General features: G+C 42.3%; 1 protein-coding gene across 2 annotated transcripts in view; it reads left to right on the top strand.

Moving 5' to 3' along the window:
• Positions 1–14,222, top strand: part of SEC14L1 (SEC14 like lipid binding 1) — a 78,058-nt gene that overhangs the window by 29,911 nt on the left and 33,925 nt on the right. Inside the window, exon 1 of one of the 2 annotated variants that reach the window (XM_039328071.1) lies at positions 12,023–12,160. The exons of the other annotated variant lie outside the window; for it this stretch is intronic. The gene's annotated coding sequence lies outside the window, so the exon portion shown is untranslated. Of the gene's footprint in view, positions 1–12,022; positions 12,161–14,222 lie in introns of those variants that run through there. 2 annotated transcript variants of the gene reach the window in all.

The raw sequence follows: 14,222 nt of genomic DNA on the forward strand, positions 1-14,222 counted from the left end.
TAGTGGAACTTTGTATAGTTCAAGGCTGCTCTTGGATGGTGTCAGAATAAGGAAGGAAATAATACTTTAACGTCAATATGGCTAAGGATAACTCAGGGCTCACTCTCACTCATGGTCTATGGATGAGATGAAGGTGGCATCAGAGAGTTATAGTGGAAAAAGAAGATGCCAGGATATCTTGATACTGTGGTTAGCTGCCCTTGGGGAAAGGCTCATCCAGGATTGAGATCAAGCAATGAACACCAATATGAAGTTGACCACCTGGCTTATTTTCCTTCCTTCTCCCAATTTTGGAAACATCTATGACTTGAAAAAGCTTGCCTGGGTCCTTATGTTCCAGTGGAGCCACCCACATAAGGCAAGACATAAGACAACAGATTTTATCCTACAGCCACAGATGTTTTATTATAGGAGCTTGTTTAGCTAGCAACCGAGAAAGCAAGGCTATTAAGAAAAGAACACAGAAATCCATTGTTGGAACTCTTCAGTCCAAATGCTGTTAGTATTTTTTCATCTAAGCTTTTCAGATTCAGAACAAAATTCAGAACAAAATTCTATCCAATTTCTTTCCATTCTTAATGTGCGTTTTTTTTACAACTATCCTTAATGAATTTCATAAATAAATTCTTAAAGTGTTAATCATTATACAGAAAATACAGCAAGAGAGTGAAGTTTTATTCATTTCATAAACCATTCTCTGTACAGATTTAATTGGAAATAGTAAATCTGTACAGATTAAACCAAATGGAATTTATTCTTAAACAAAAATACTTTTGGTTGCAATAATAATGCTTAATAGGAGAATTTAAAGGCAGGAATAATTTCGTATATATTACTTTCCAAGACATACATTAAAAAAAATGTTTTAGAAAATTGCTCTCTCTCTTCCCCAACCCCTCCCTCTTCCTCCCCTGCCCCTTTGCCAGTTATCTGGTCCCGTACAGTGCCACAGAGATATTTCCATTATGATGGGCTGAGATGTAGAAAGCAATTGCTTTCATGCTAGCTTTGCCTGGAGCTATCATACCTCATGTAAGCGTATTTACACATATCACTTCCATTTTTTTCTTCCCATGCTTTCCACTTGTGTGGTTCATACAGTTGTTCAGACTATGTAGACTAAACAATATATAGTACAGAACCGAGACTTTAAAAGGGATGGAATGGGAAATATAGTTTAGAGATAGATTATGTACTTAGTATGCAGAAAATCCCCAGAGAAATCCTTGGCATCTTACTCTTCTCCCCACACCCTGAATTCTGGCAAGCTGTTGCCAGTTAACGTTGTAAACCATGCTGAGCTCCTGCTCTGATTGATGCAAATCTGCTTCCATTCTAAGGTTCTAAAAGGTTCTTCCCATTTAATGGGCAGGATTTATTTTGCAGCTTCCAATGAATCACCACCTGTGCGTTTTAAAGTAGTGATCACATTCAATAGCCACTTTGTCAATTCCCCTATTATTGCCAGTTACATAGATTGGGGACAGGGCAGAGAAACACCATGCCTTAAAAATATTGGTTTAGATTCAAAAGGCCCTTTATATGGTGAAAAGCAACCCTCCTTATGAAAGGGAGGGTATTCTGGGATTCACTTCTCATCCGCATCATTGTTGTGCTACCGTAAAGATAGCATGAATATATGGAACAGAATAGAATAGAATAGGAATAGGAATAGAGTTGGAAGGGACCTTGGAGGTTTTCTAGTCTAGTCCCCTGCTCAAAGAAGAGAACCTATACCATCTCAGACAAGTGACTGTCTAGCCTCTTCTTAAAAATCTCCAGTGATGAAGCGCCCACAATTTCTGGGGGGTAAGCTGTTCCACTGGTTAATTGTCCTCACTGTTAGGAAGTTTCTCCTTAATTCCAGGTTGCTTCTCTCTTTCATCAGTTTCCAACCATTGTTTCTTGTCCTGCCCTCTGGTGCTTTGGACAATTATTTGACCCCCTCTTCTTTGTGGCAGCCCCTCAAATGTTGGAATACTGCTATCATGTCACCCCTATTTCTTCTTTTCTTTAGACTAGCCAAACCCAAGTCCTGCAGTTATTCTTTATATGTTTTAGTCTCCAGGCCTTTGCTCATCTAGTTGCTCTTCTCTGATTTTTTTCCCAAACTCTCAACATCTTTTTTGTGATATGGTGACCAAAATTGGCTGCAGTATTCCAGGTGTGGTCTTACTAGGGTTTTATAAAGCGGTACTAATACTTCATGTGATCTTGATTCTATTCTATTTATACAACCCAGGATTGTATTAGCTTTTTTGGGTGCTGCTGCACATTGCTGGCTCATAGTTAAGTGATCATCCATTAGGACTCCTAGGTCCTTCTCAGTGCTACTGTTTTTAAGCCTGGTCTTGTCCCATCTGTACTTGTATCTTTGATTTTTCCTAACCAGTTTGATACTTAATCTTCTTGCCTTAAAATTATCCATCGAGACTTGATTTCAGAATTTAAGCGTACCAATGTTCAAACCTAAAAAAAAATGAACATCTGTGATGACAATTTGTCTAATTTATGCACAAGTCCATGATTATCTGCTTTTAAAGATTGTGATTCCCTTAGGATAGGATAGATCAAACTTCCTGTTTAGTTTTCCAGCTTGCTTCATTGATCTTATGATAGATGCTGGCACTCAGTTCTGTAGGCATACAGAAAGCTTGGCACGAAATTCCTTGGAAGAGAGTGATGGCTACCAAACTTATTGCAAATCATATGACCTTTCCCTCCTAAAAGTTCTATGAATCATGTTTGGTTTTCAGAAAGGCACATACTAGTGTTAGTCTGCATACATCTTAGGCAATGATGCAGTGAAGGCCAACTTTTTGAGCTAATACTGTTTTGAAGTCCCTGATTATTTATTTTAAAAGAATGCACAAGTGATGACTATGTAAAAGCAGGGAGAAAGAGAAAAAACAGATTCAGTGTTATAGATTGTTACCGAAGACTAAAAATATAAACAAATGTCACCATAGTACTATTTAAATCTTTGATACCAGCCACATTTGGAGTGTTATAGGCACTCTGTCTGTCCAATCTCAAAGAGTCCCTGGAGGAAGAAAGAGAAAATGGCAACTCAAACAATCAAGACACTGAAAGTAAGTAAGTACTTCTGATGATGCTAGTAGGATCTTAGTTGAGATAGAAAGAGAAAAGGTGGAAACAGTGATGCAGATTTTATAAATAATCTGAAAATATCCATAACTATCTTTCACCGCCCCTCCTATATATGACATTGGCAGCAACTTAAAATAAAAATTAATTTATGACAATGTTTAAGCATTGGGGCAGGTTTCTACCTATGGCCCATTCACTGGGAGTCCAAAAAGGCCATCAGGAGGCAGGCATATTGTACTTTCCTAAGAAGTGAAGGTCAATAGTCCAGTGCTTATCTCAGATGACTTCCTTTGGAAGGCCTATTCCTAAAATGTCAATATTTGTATTTATTTACAAATGTACAGGTTGAACATTGCAAAACAGGTAATAACGGATTGAAACAGAAATAACCGTCATTACATTCACATCAGGTTTTTCTGAGAAGGCAGTCAGCACTCACAGTACTTTTATGTTGTCCAGTTTGTTTTCCTTTTCTTTTCAAACCTATTTCCACATTCGCATATTGGATCCCACACCATTCTTGGTAACTCGCATGAATCCAAATATTCATTTACCATATTTTGATTGTTTTATTTGACTATAATTAGACATTCAGTATCTCAAGACTTATCTGCTATAAGAAATTTGATTGGGATTTTTGTTGTTGTTAATACTAGTGCAGGATTTTGGTCCTCATGATAGAGACTGTTGCAGGTTTCTGGGTTGCATTTCTGGGGGATGGGGAGAGAGAGTGCAAGTAGTTTTCCCTTTTTTTGTATGAAGAACAAGCACCCATAAGGAGTGTGGGGGAGAAATTTACCATACTGGGCAGTGAAGCTTGTATCAGTAATCCCATTTCTTTGCATATTGCCCAATTAAAAAAAGAAGTAACCAGAGATGCTATGAGAAGAATAAGAAAGAAATTGACAGCATGATGAAGGCGTGAGAAGGATAAAATGAGGAAGTGAGTGGATGCAAGCTAGAGAGAAAAAAAAAACAAGATATCCTATTGAATCCTGCGATATTGAACGAAGACAGAGGAATTGGATGGAAAGAACTAAAATAAATGATTTGGAAGAACGACAAGGGCAAAGGAACTGAGATCTGAAAAGGTGGAATATGTCAGAAAATAGAAAAGTCTGGAGTGGATTCCTATTGAAGAAGAAAGGGCAGCTACTAGACAAAGAAGAAACACCATACCACGGTTATATTGACTGGATGGGAGGAACTGAGATAGAGGTCACTATTGTCCCCTTGCAGCCAGAACCATCACCCATGAAGCCATTATGTATACTGCATTAGAAGAGACTACAAACAATGAAGCCCAGAGTATCAATCTGTGGATCCTAAGTAAAAGGCTGAAACAACTAGAAGGCAACCTTGTGGGGCTGCACTACAGCTTTCATTAGCCCTGCCAGGGTAAGGCAATGGAAGGATTTGTTTGGAGACTCTATAGAACAGTGAATGTGCCTCTCTGTTATTTTCCTCAGCTGGTCTTAGTGAGGTTTACGATTTGCTTGGCCAAAGTAATGGTTCTGGGAACATTGCCCTTGGGTGGGAGTCTTAAGGAATCTGAAGGGCATCAAGTTCTGAGAAAGCTTCTCTGCTGAACGATGCAAAGTAGGGCTCTGGCACCAATTCATAAATTGCTGATTAGAAGAAACATGCATTTCAGAAAATGGGATCTATTTTTAGGCAGTGACAACGTCCTGAGAATCTTGGCTTGCAACGTGAACTTTGTCACACAGTACAACTGTTTAATCTAGACATGTTTTCACAAAATAGTGAGGTTTGAAATGATTACTTATTAAGGGAGGCAGGGAAGTTCCCCTCAAATGTTAAATCTGAGTACTTGTTTATTTCAGATGCTTTTTCCTTAGCTGTTCTGTTAATCAAATATGACGGTGGTCACAGGGTAGTTGATGGTAATGTTACCTACATTAGATAATAAGTGCAGTATTTTTTAAAGTTTTTGAAAATGTTACGTGGAAATATATTGTTTTCTGACTCTGTCTGTATCCATCTTCAGAAACTGGCCTTTTGAACATGTCACATTCACTTAGTGATTACTAACTACTTATATAACATTTAGATGCTGTTTATGACCAGAACTGTTGTCATATTTATCTGTCAAATTTATCTAGCCATCCATTTCACAACAAGTGACTCTAGATGGTATAGAAGAAAGCAAAAAACAGTGAATTAATAAATACTAATTCATTATTATTTTAATTATTAAAAACATTTTAAAAAAACAAGACAAAAAAGGACTATTATGTAAACACATATTAATAATACAAGAACCTTGTATTATTAATATGTATTATTAATATTCTTGTATTATTAATATGTGTTTACATAATAGTCCTTTTTTAGTAATTTACATCCTCTAGGGATGTAATTTACATCCTCTAGGGACCCCAGATCTGATGACACTACCAGGTTTTGAGGGACCTTTGGATGCATTTATAGTATAGGAAGTATAGACATGGCCATAATTGGGACTGGAACTTCCATTATTAAATTTACATGTCACACCTGATTTATAACTTTTTCCCATGGTCGTTACATGAATCATAGTCATTAAGTGAATCTAGTTCCCCTATTGACTTTGCTTGTTGGAAGTCCGCAGGGAAAGACATAAATGGCAGTCACCTGACCCCCCACAATGCTGCAACCATCTTAAATCATAATTACATGCAAGTTGCCAAGGGCCCAAATTTGAGCACATGATTTTAGTGATGGTCATAAGTACAAAGACCAGTCATAGATCACTTTTTTCAGCAGCATAACTTTGAATGGTCAGTTAACTGAATGGTCATAAGTCAAGGACTACCTACAAAAAATAGTCCTGACATGCACATACTCTCCTTTTTACAACCCTATAGTCCAGGCATGTCAAACATGTAATGTCACGTGACTTCACGCGACATATCGGAACTTCTTCCCCATTGCCGGCAATGGGGTGGGCACAGTTTCGGTGTGACGCATCCGGCCCACAGGCTGGCAGTTTGACACCCCTGCTGTAGTCCCTATTCAGGGTAGAATTGTGGCGACTGGCTGGATTCTCCTTCTGATGCCTATGTGGAGTTCACAGCTTTTTTTTTTTTTTTTTTTTTGAGTTCTAGGAAAGAAACATCTGCCACTACTTAGGATTGAGCTCTCCACCTTCCACGTGGGAGATGAGCATCTTCAACACTAGGCCATTGCTCAATTCACATTGCCATGCATACAAAATCATAAATTTATTTGGCATGCTAAAAAAATGTTTCAATAATCTTAGGAACTAGGAGACATCATAAAATGTTGCAAATGTTACTTTCCTGAGACAGAAATTTATTCATGGTTCAACTGTGCAAAGTCAAAAGTGTCAGAAGTAAGTCTTCATCCAGGTTCATCCAAGCCGGGAATAAATAGGCAACATGGAGACTGCTTTGGGAAGGTTACAGTTTATTGAAGAAGCAGAAAGATGGTCCTTGCAGGAAGGAGCAAAGGAGAGGAAAGAGAGAGAGCACATGGGCAGTAGGTTTTTTTATACCCTCTCTAGCCTTGTTTGGAATAGTTTCCTGTTCCTGTGGCATGAACCTTGAGGCTGTTTCTGTGTGTTTGTCTAGGCCTTGATTGTTGTTGTTGTTGTTAATTGCGAAGTTGTGTCCGACCCATCGCGACTCCATGGACAACGTTCCTCTAGGTCTTCCTGTCTTCTACCATCTTCTGGAGTCCATTTAAGTTCGCACCTACTGCTTCAGTGACTCCATCCAGCCATTTCATTCTCTGTCGTCCCCTTCTTCTATTGCCCTCAATCTTTCCCAGCATTAGGCCCTTCTCCAGTGAGTCCTTCCTTCTCATTAGGTGGCCAAAGTATTTGAGTTTCAACTTCAGGATCTGGCCTTCTAAAGAGCAGTCGGGTTGATCTCTTCTAGGACTGACCGGTTTGAACGCCTTGCAGTCCAAGGGACTCGCAGGAGTCTTCTTCAGCACCATAGTTCAAAGGCCTCAATTCTTTTGCGCTCAGCCTTTCTTATGGTCCAACTTTCACAGCCATACATTGCAACTGGGAAAACCATGGCCTTGACTATACGTATTTTTGTTGGCAGGGTGATGTCTCTGCTTTTTAGTATGCTGTCTAGATTTGCCATAGCTTTCTTCCCCAGGAACAAGCGTCTTTTAATTTCTTGGCTGCAGTCCCCATCTGAGGTGATCTTGGAGCCCAGAAAAATAAAATCTGTCACTACCTCCATTTCTTCCCCATCTATTTGCCAGGAATTGAGAGGGCCGGATGCCATGATTTTGGTTTTCTTAATGTTGAGTTTCAAGCCAACTTTTGCACTCCCTTCTTCACCCGCATCAAGAAGCTCTTTAGTTCCTCTTCACTTTCTGCCATTAGAGTGGTATCATCTGCATATCTTAGGTTGTTGATATTTCTCCCGGCAATCTTAAGTCCAACTTTTGATTCATCTAGCCCTGCCTTTCTCAGGATGTGCTCTGCATATAAGTTAAATAGGCAGGGCGACAGTATACAGCCTTGCCGGACTCCTTTTCCAATTTTGAACCAATCAGTGGTTCCGTGTCCAGTTCTCACTGTTGCTTCTTGACCCGCATATAAGTTTCTCAAGAGACAAATGAGATGGTCTGGTACTCCCATCTCTGTAAGAACTTGCCACAATTTGTTGTGATCCACACAATCAAAGGCTTTAGCATAGTCAATGAAGCAGAAGTATATGTTTTTCTGGAACTCCCTAGCTTTCTCCATGATCCAGCGTATGTTGGCAATTTGATCTCTAGTTCCTCTGCCTCTTCGAAATCCTGCCTGTACTTCTGGTAGTTCTCGATCCACATACTGCTGGAGTCTAGCTTGTAGGATTTTAGGCATAACTTTACTAGCATGTGAAATGAGTGCACTGGTGCGATAGTTTGAACATTCTTTGGCATTGCCTTTCTTTGGAATTGGAATGTAAACTGACCTTTTCCAATCCTGTGGCCACTGTTGAGTTTTCCAAATTTGCTGGCAAATTGAGTGTAGCACTTTTACTGCATCGTCTTTTAAGATTTTGAATAGCTCTCCGCGCAAAGCAGCGGTGACTGCGCCCACCATGGCCCATTGGGAGGTATACAATTGGGCCATGGTGGCTTATGGCCTGGTCTAAATGGCTTATGGCCTGGCCCAAGAACATTGCCAGTTGATCAGGGTTGCCGTCAAACGTGATAGGGATAGGAGGGGGCCCCCATAAAGTCCCTGGACCCCATGGGCTGGCCTGGCATGATGTTAAAATATCCGGACGCAGGACCCTGGGGTTCCACACCCCCTCTAATTACGGGGCCTCTAGCCATACTCCTGGGACCGGCCTGCTGTGCTGGTTGTGGTTGGCCCGGCGGCCCACCCGATGGAAGACCCGTGGCTGCTGGCCCACCTGCTGGAGGCGGCAACCGCAACCTCGGACTGCTTAATCGGAATCTGGACGATGGGCTGCGCACCGTGGAGTCTTCCCCCTGTTGCCATGCGCTGGGACCACCCCTGTAGCTAGCCTTGCCGAATCGGTTCCGCAAAACATCCATCGTATCCTGGCCCGGAGCCGTGGAATAACTCCAGTCTTTGTCGATGTCAGCTGTAACACGCCTCTCCCTCCACCCCGAGTGAACGGGTTTTGGCCTGGTGTCAGAAGCTGTTCGGTCTGCGCACCAGCCACCGCCGGACTTTGCCACCACTCCTCCTGTGGCTTAGCAGCCACCGTCTCTTCCACTCCACCTCCTGGGTTCGCAGCCAGCAGCAGCTTCGGCCACACCATGGGCTGCTCAGCTGCCTGTTCCAGCGCCGGAACGGCTTCAGTAGCTCCGCCAGGGTCCACCTCCCCCTCTCCCAGGGAAGCGCCCTGTGTGCCTTCCGCCATGTCTCTCCCTCCAAAGCAAGCGGAAAGTTGAGGGAAAAGTGAGTGCTGACTTACTGTCAATGTATCCGCTGTCGTCCGTAAATGAAGACACAGGAACGCCGGTACACAATGAACTCATCGACTGATTTATTTCGAGGATGAAAAAAGTCAGCACTGGGAGTGGTTTTCTCCCAGTGCTCTATAACTGTTTGCCACACCCTGTTTCCCCGCCCCAGCCCCAAACCGACATCCGCCTAAATCCTATAAATGCCCCACCCTTCCCCTGTGCTTTCCCTTTCACCGACGGAACCCTGCCTCCGCATCCCTCTGTCCGCGCGACTGGTCCCCGTGCGCTGTCCCCGCCACCAAACTTTCCCTTCCCGCTGCCCCACCCGCCTGGTAAGTATCCCCCACCCTTCGCCCACTCTGGATACGCCTGCAGGGGCATAGAGTCCTTGTAAGGCCCTGTGTCGCCGTTCTCTATCGTGTAGAAGGACGTCCCGCCCCGGTCCCACGGCCACGCACCGACGGACTTCTGGACTGCCGGCAGCAGCTGGTCCTCGGAGGAGTTCGACATCGCGTGCGGACCTGCGGCCGACCGCGTCTGTACGGCCATTGCAGAAAGCAGGTCCCGGGGACGCGTTGCTATGAAGCTCCGCTTGGTCTGGGCTTCGGCTGTGGCGGCGTGTGGCTCGGCGAATCCCGGGGGTCGTGGGGTGTCGTCTGCTTCCCCCCTTCCCCGTTCACATGTCAAGCCTCTGGGAGCTTGACAGACATCATTTTTTGGTGTTAATTCTATAAGGTGCTGTAGGTCTTCATAGAACCGGTCAATTTCATCCTCTTCAGCACCAGTGGTTGGGGCATAGATTTGGACTATTGTGATATTGAATGGTTTGCCTTGAATTCGAATTGAGATCATTCTGTCATTTTGGGGATTGTATCCCAGTATTGCTTTTCCTATTCTTTTATTGACTATGAAGGCTACTCCATTTCTTCTGAGGATTCTTGCCCACAGTAGTATACCTGATGGTCCTCTGAGTTAAATTCACCCATTCCTGTCCATTTTAGTTCGCTGATTCCTAAGATGTCGATGTTCAGTCTTGTCATCTCTTTTTTGACTACGTCTAGCTTGCCTTGATTCATGGATCTTACATTCCAGGTTCCTATGGAGAAAAAAATCTTTACAGCATCAGACTTTCCTTTCACCACCAGATATATCCACAGCTGAGCGTCCTTTCGGCTTTGGCCCAGTCGCTTCATTCTTTCTGGCGCTACTAGTACTAGCCCTCTGCTCTTCCCCAGTAGCATATTTGACACCTTCCGACCTGAGGGGCTCATCTTCCAGCGTCATATCTTTTTTCCTTTTAGTACTGTCCATGGGGTTTTCATGGCAAAGATACTGGAGTGGTTTGCCATTTCCTTCTCCAGTGGATCACATTTTGTCAGAACTCTCTGCTATGACCTGTCCGTCTTGGGTGGCCCTGCACGGCATAGCTCATAGCTTCATTGAGTTACACAAGTAATCTTAATCCTATTATCATATCCTGCTTCCCAGGTGATGGGGCTAATGACTCCTAGAGTTTGGGTGGGGTATGCAGATCTTCTCTTTGTCTTCTTGATTGCTCTGGCTCCAACTTTCTGATGGTTTTACATCTGCATTTGTATGGGGCTAAAGTCTTGCTTGGGGCAGAGAGATAGATTTGGGGCCAGGTTTGGTTTTAAAAAGTCCTTTTGGGGAAAAATATATTTTTCTGCCCTTTTTAATATTTCCTTCTCTGGGCTAACTTCCCTCAAAAGGAAGAAAAGTTTTAAACCTTTTATCAGTTGTTCTTTAACGAAGTTTCATCACATAGTAGCAAGTGACGAAAGATTTTATAATCTTTCTTACCCCAGTTGTTAAGCGAATCAATGCGTTGTTAAGATAGTAACCCAATGAATCTGGCTTCCCCATTGACTTTGATTGTAAGAATGTTGCAAAAGGTGATCACATGACATTGCAACTGTTATAAAAATGAGCCAGAAGCTAAGCATCTGAATTTTGATCATATGACCATAGTGGTACTGCAATGGTCTTAAGTGTGAAAAGCAGTCATGTCATTTTTGAGTGCCACTGTAACTTCAGATACTAAACAAATAGTTGTAAATCAAGGATTATTTGTATAAGACAGAATGTCTCCACAAACTGTTCCTAAAGTTATTTCAGAAAAATAGATGGTGGTATCTTTCCTGAACAAACATATCTTGCATGCGTATCTATTAAATCCAGCTATGATCTAGTGTATAAACTTGAAAACCTCCAATTATTGTTTTGTTTCTTCCTTTGTATGAAAACATTCTATGCAGCAAACTATCTTTCATGAAGCTTCATCTCTTAAAAGCCCTACAATTATGCAAGTCCTCTGATTATTTCCAGGCATCCTAAAAATGCAGTCCTAAAATACATTATTCTGTATGAGCTACTGAACTATTCCACAAAAACTACGTAAAACTTAGAGGGATCATTTTTTTCGTTGAGTTATTTCTTCCTTAGAATCAGCGAAGCAGATGACTCAGTGACTAAACAGTGGGTTCCTGGAAAGTTTATCTTAATTATTAAGGTCAGTTAAATAAGCATGGATACTCACTCTTTTTCTTGTTATTTATTTGCTTGCTTTGGGCTAAAACCCCAAATAATCGCTCATCTAAAGAAAGGGCTAAACAGTATTGGCTCCTAACCTACTACGTCACTAATTCCCTTTCTCAAAAATTCAACGAACAATGTAAACTCTTCTTACAAACCAATTTTTCACCCCAACTTGAAAAATTAAGCCTCCTATTTAAAGAGGGGAAATTTTTTTTTAGAAAAATATCATGGAAAAATCCCACGCAGCCTCATTCTAGCTTGTGCGCAGAAGCGGGCTGCAGGGAGCATGCGCAGAAAGAGCTTATTCCCTGCGGAGGGGGGAAGCTTAGCCGTTCTTCAGAGTGCGCGGGCGCACGAGCGGCCGGGCAACAGGGCCCCTCCTCCTCTTTCTCCTCTGGTTTGCCACTGGGTAACACCGCCGGCCCGTTGTCGCTCGGCTTCCTCCGCCTCCGCCCCCTTTGTCGCTTCCCAGAACCGGCGGGGGCAGCACCATTCAAGAGGGGCCCCTCCATCGCCAGCGGCATCACAAGGACGGGGAGTCGACATGAGGCAGGAGAGCTGCCGGCCTTGGCGATAGAAGGTGGGTTTCCGCCTCGCCCACCTTGATGGGCTGCCCTGGGCTTCTTCCTCCCTGGCTGTTCCCACCACTTTCTGTCCCCCCCCCCATCGCTGTTTCCTTCCAGCTCGTGCCCTCCTGGGTCTCTGGCTCCCAGACTCCCCAGCCCGATGTCTGCGGGTTTAATGGGACTTCGCATCTGGCGCGTCCTGGACCTGCTGGCCGGGCGATTGGGAGCTGTTCTCCGGGCCCCTAAGTTGCGGGAAGGATACTCGCCTGCTTCTCCTGCCTTGCCCTCCTTCCATCCCTCTTCCTCCGTCCCCCCTTCGCGTCCTACCGAATAATGGGCTTATAGTTACCTTCATTCACCTTCCCTCCTCTGACCTTGCCTTGGGAAGGTATTCTCCCCCCCCCCCGGTCCTTTACCCGCATACCCGTCTTGCGTCTCCCGATTTGCTCTCTTCTCAGGGTTTGACCCTAAATATTGCGAAGCGCCTTTCTCCACGTTAGAGTCACTTGGTCTTGAGCTCTCTCTCGCTCTCTCCGCCCCCCCCCCCGCTTCTTCTCATCTACTTCTAACCATCCTTTTGGAGTCCTTTCGCAGATTCCCTTTTTCCATTTTTTTCTTGCACCATTAACTGGAAGGAGCCTCTGTTCTGAATCCCTTCAACTAAATTATCTAAAATCATCTTCCTATGTTCCATCTAATTGGCATCAACAGAATAATAGAACAGAATAACGGGGGTCTTCGTCTAACCCCCTGCTCAGACAGGAAAGCCTATACCATTTTCAGACAAATAGTTGTTCAATCTCTTCTTAGTTCCTCTGTACCCTGATTTTCTGGCTTCTTTCCTGCTGAACTCTACTCACCCTTGTCCTGGAATACACCTTTCTTTTCCTTTCTAATTTTTCTTATAACACGAATTCAAACAATGTATTTTCACATCCTTGCTTTATCTCGGAATTCTCATTTTATTCCTCTTTTTACTTCACTCTCTAAACTGCTACCCCACTCTTCTGTATTACTTGTTTTCCTTGCTTTGGATTTTCTATATGGTCCCTGAAATTCCTAGCTTTTTTGCAGCCGGGCATTTCAAGTTGGCATGATGGCTAGCTTTCTTTGCATGTTAAACTTTTTTTTGGTATTGTATTCACAAGTACTGGGGAAGAGGGCTGAGTCCTGGTGTTCAGCTCAAAATTCATCTTGTCATCTGTCTCTGTCAAATTGATGCATAGTAAATAGATTCCATGTTTTATTTGCTTTTTAATAATAGAGGAGCAATAATAAACAGTTGTCTCTTGTGCATAAATAGGAAGAGGAAAGAACTGTTGCTTTTCAAGAATGGCTTATGATTTAATCTGATGGTTCTGCTTGGATATCTGACTATAAATAATTTGTTTATGCCTTCTGACAAATAGACAATTGTGGTATTACTTTGAAAGGAGCTCACTTTTCTTCAGTGTTCTTCTCCTTAGTTTATAGAAGTCTATGTTAGCTTCAGATTGCCAACGGATTTAAAGAAGTAGTCCCCTGGTTAAAAAGAGTTCCTCTTGCAGCTTCAGAAAATGTTCCTTATTAATTTCTCTTTAATTTTTTTTGTAAATTTTTATTGCTTTTAAAACGTTTATTTGCCCTTTGAATTAGTGTAGGAAGATAGTTTTATATATTCTTTGAAGAACAAAACTATAGCTTTCATTTCTGAAAAACCTAGATGTCAATACGCAGTAATAAGCCAGTTCCACACATTCCTTAAGGATGTTGTGCTATATGATAGTTATTTTTAGTATCAGCTTTCTGTGTGTATTTATCAGCACAGAAGGGGATCCATGAAAATACTGTGAAATGCATAACAAAATGTATGGATGGAAGCTATTGTGTAACATTCTCTTTATTGTGCTTATTTTAATGACTTTAAAATAAACTTGTTTATTAAAATGATTGTTACCAACCTTGAGTTCCAGGAGAGAATGAGCTAGAAATTTAATAATTTTGTTCAAGTCACGAAATTAGCTATTTGATTTAGAGAGTAGCTCACTTTATATATATTTTTGGCAATGTCTTTAAATTTGTACTCAGAATTCCAAG

Source organism: Crotalus tigris, unplaced genomic scaffold (genome assembly GCF_016545835.1).
Source record: "Crotalus tigris isolate CLP2741 ecotype Arizona unplaced genomic scaffold, ASM1654583v1 scf7180000024370.6872682, whole genome shotgun sequence".
Lineage (NCBI taxonomy): Eukaryota > Metazoa > Chordata > Lepidosauria > Squamata > Viperidae > Crotalus > Crotalus tigris.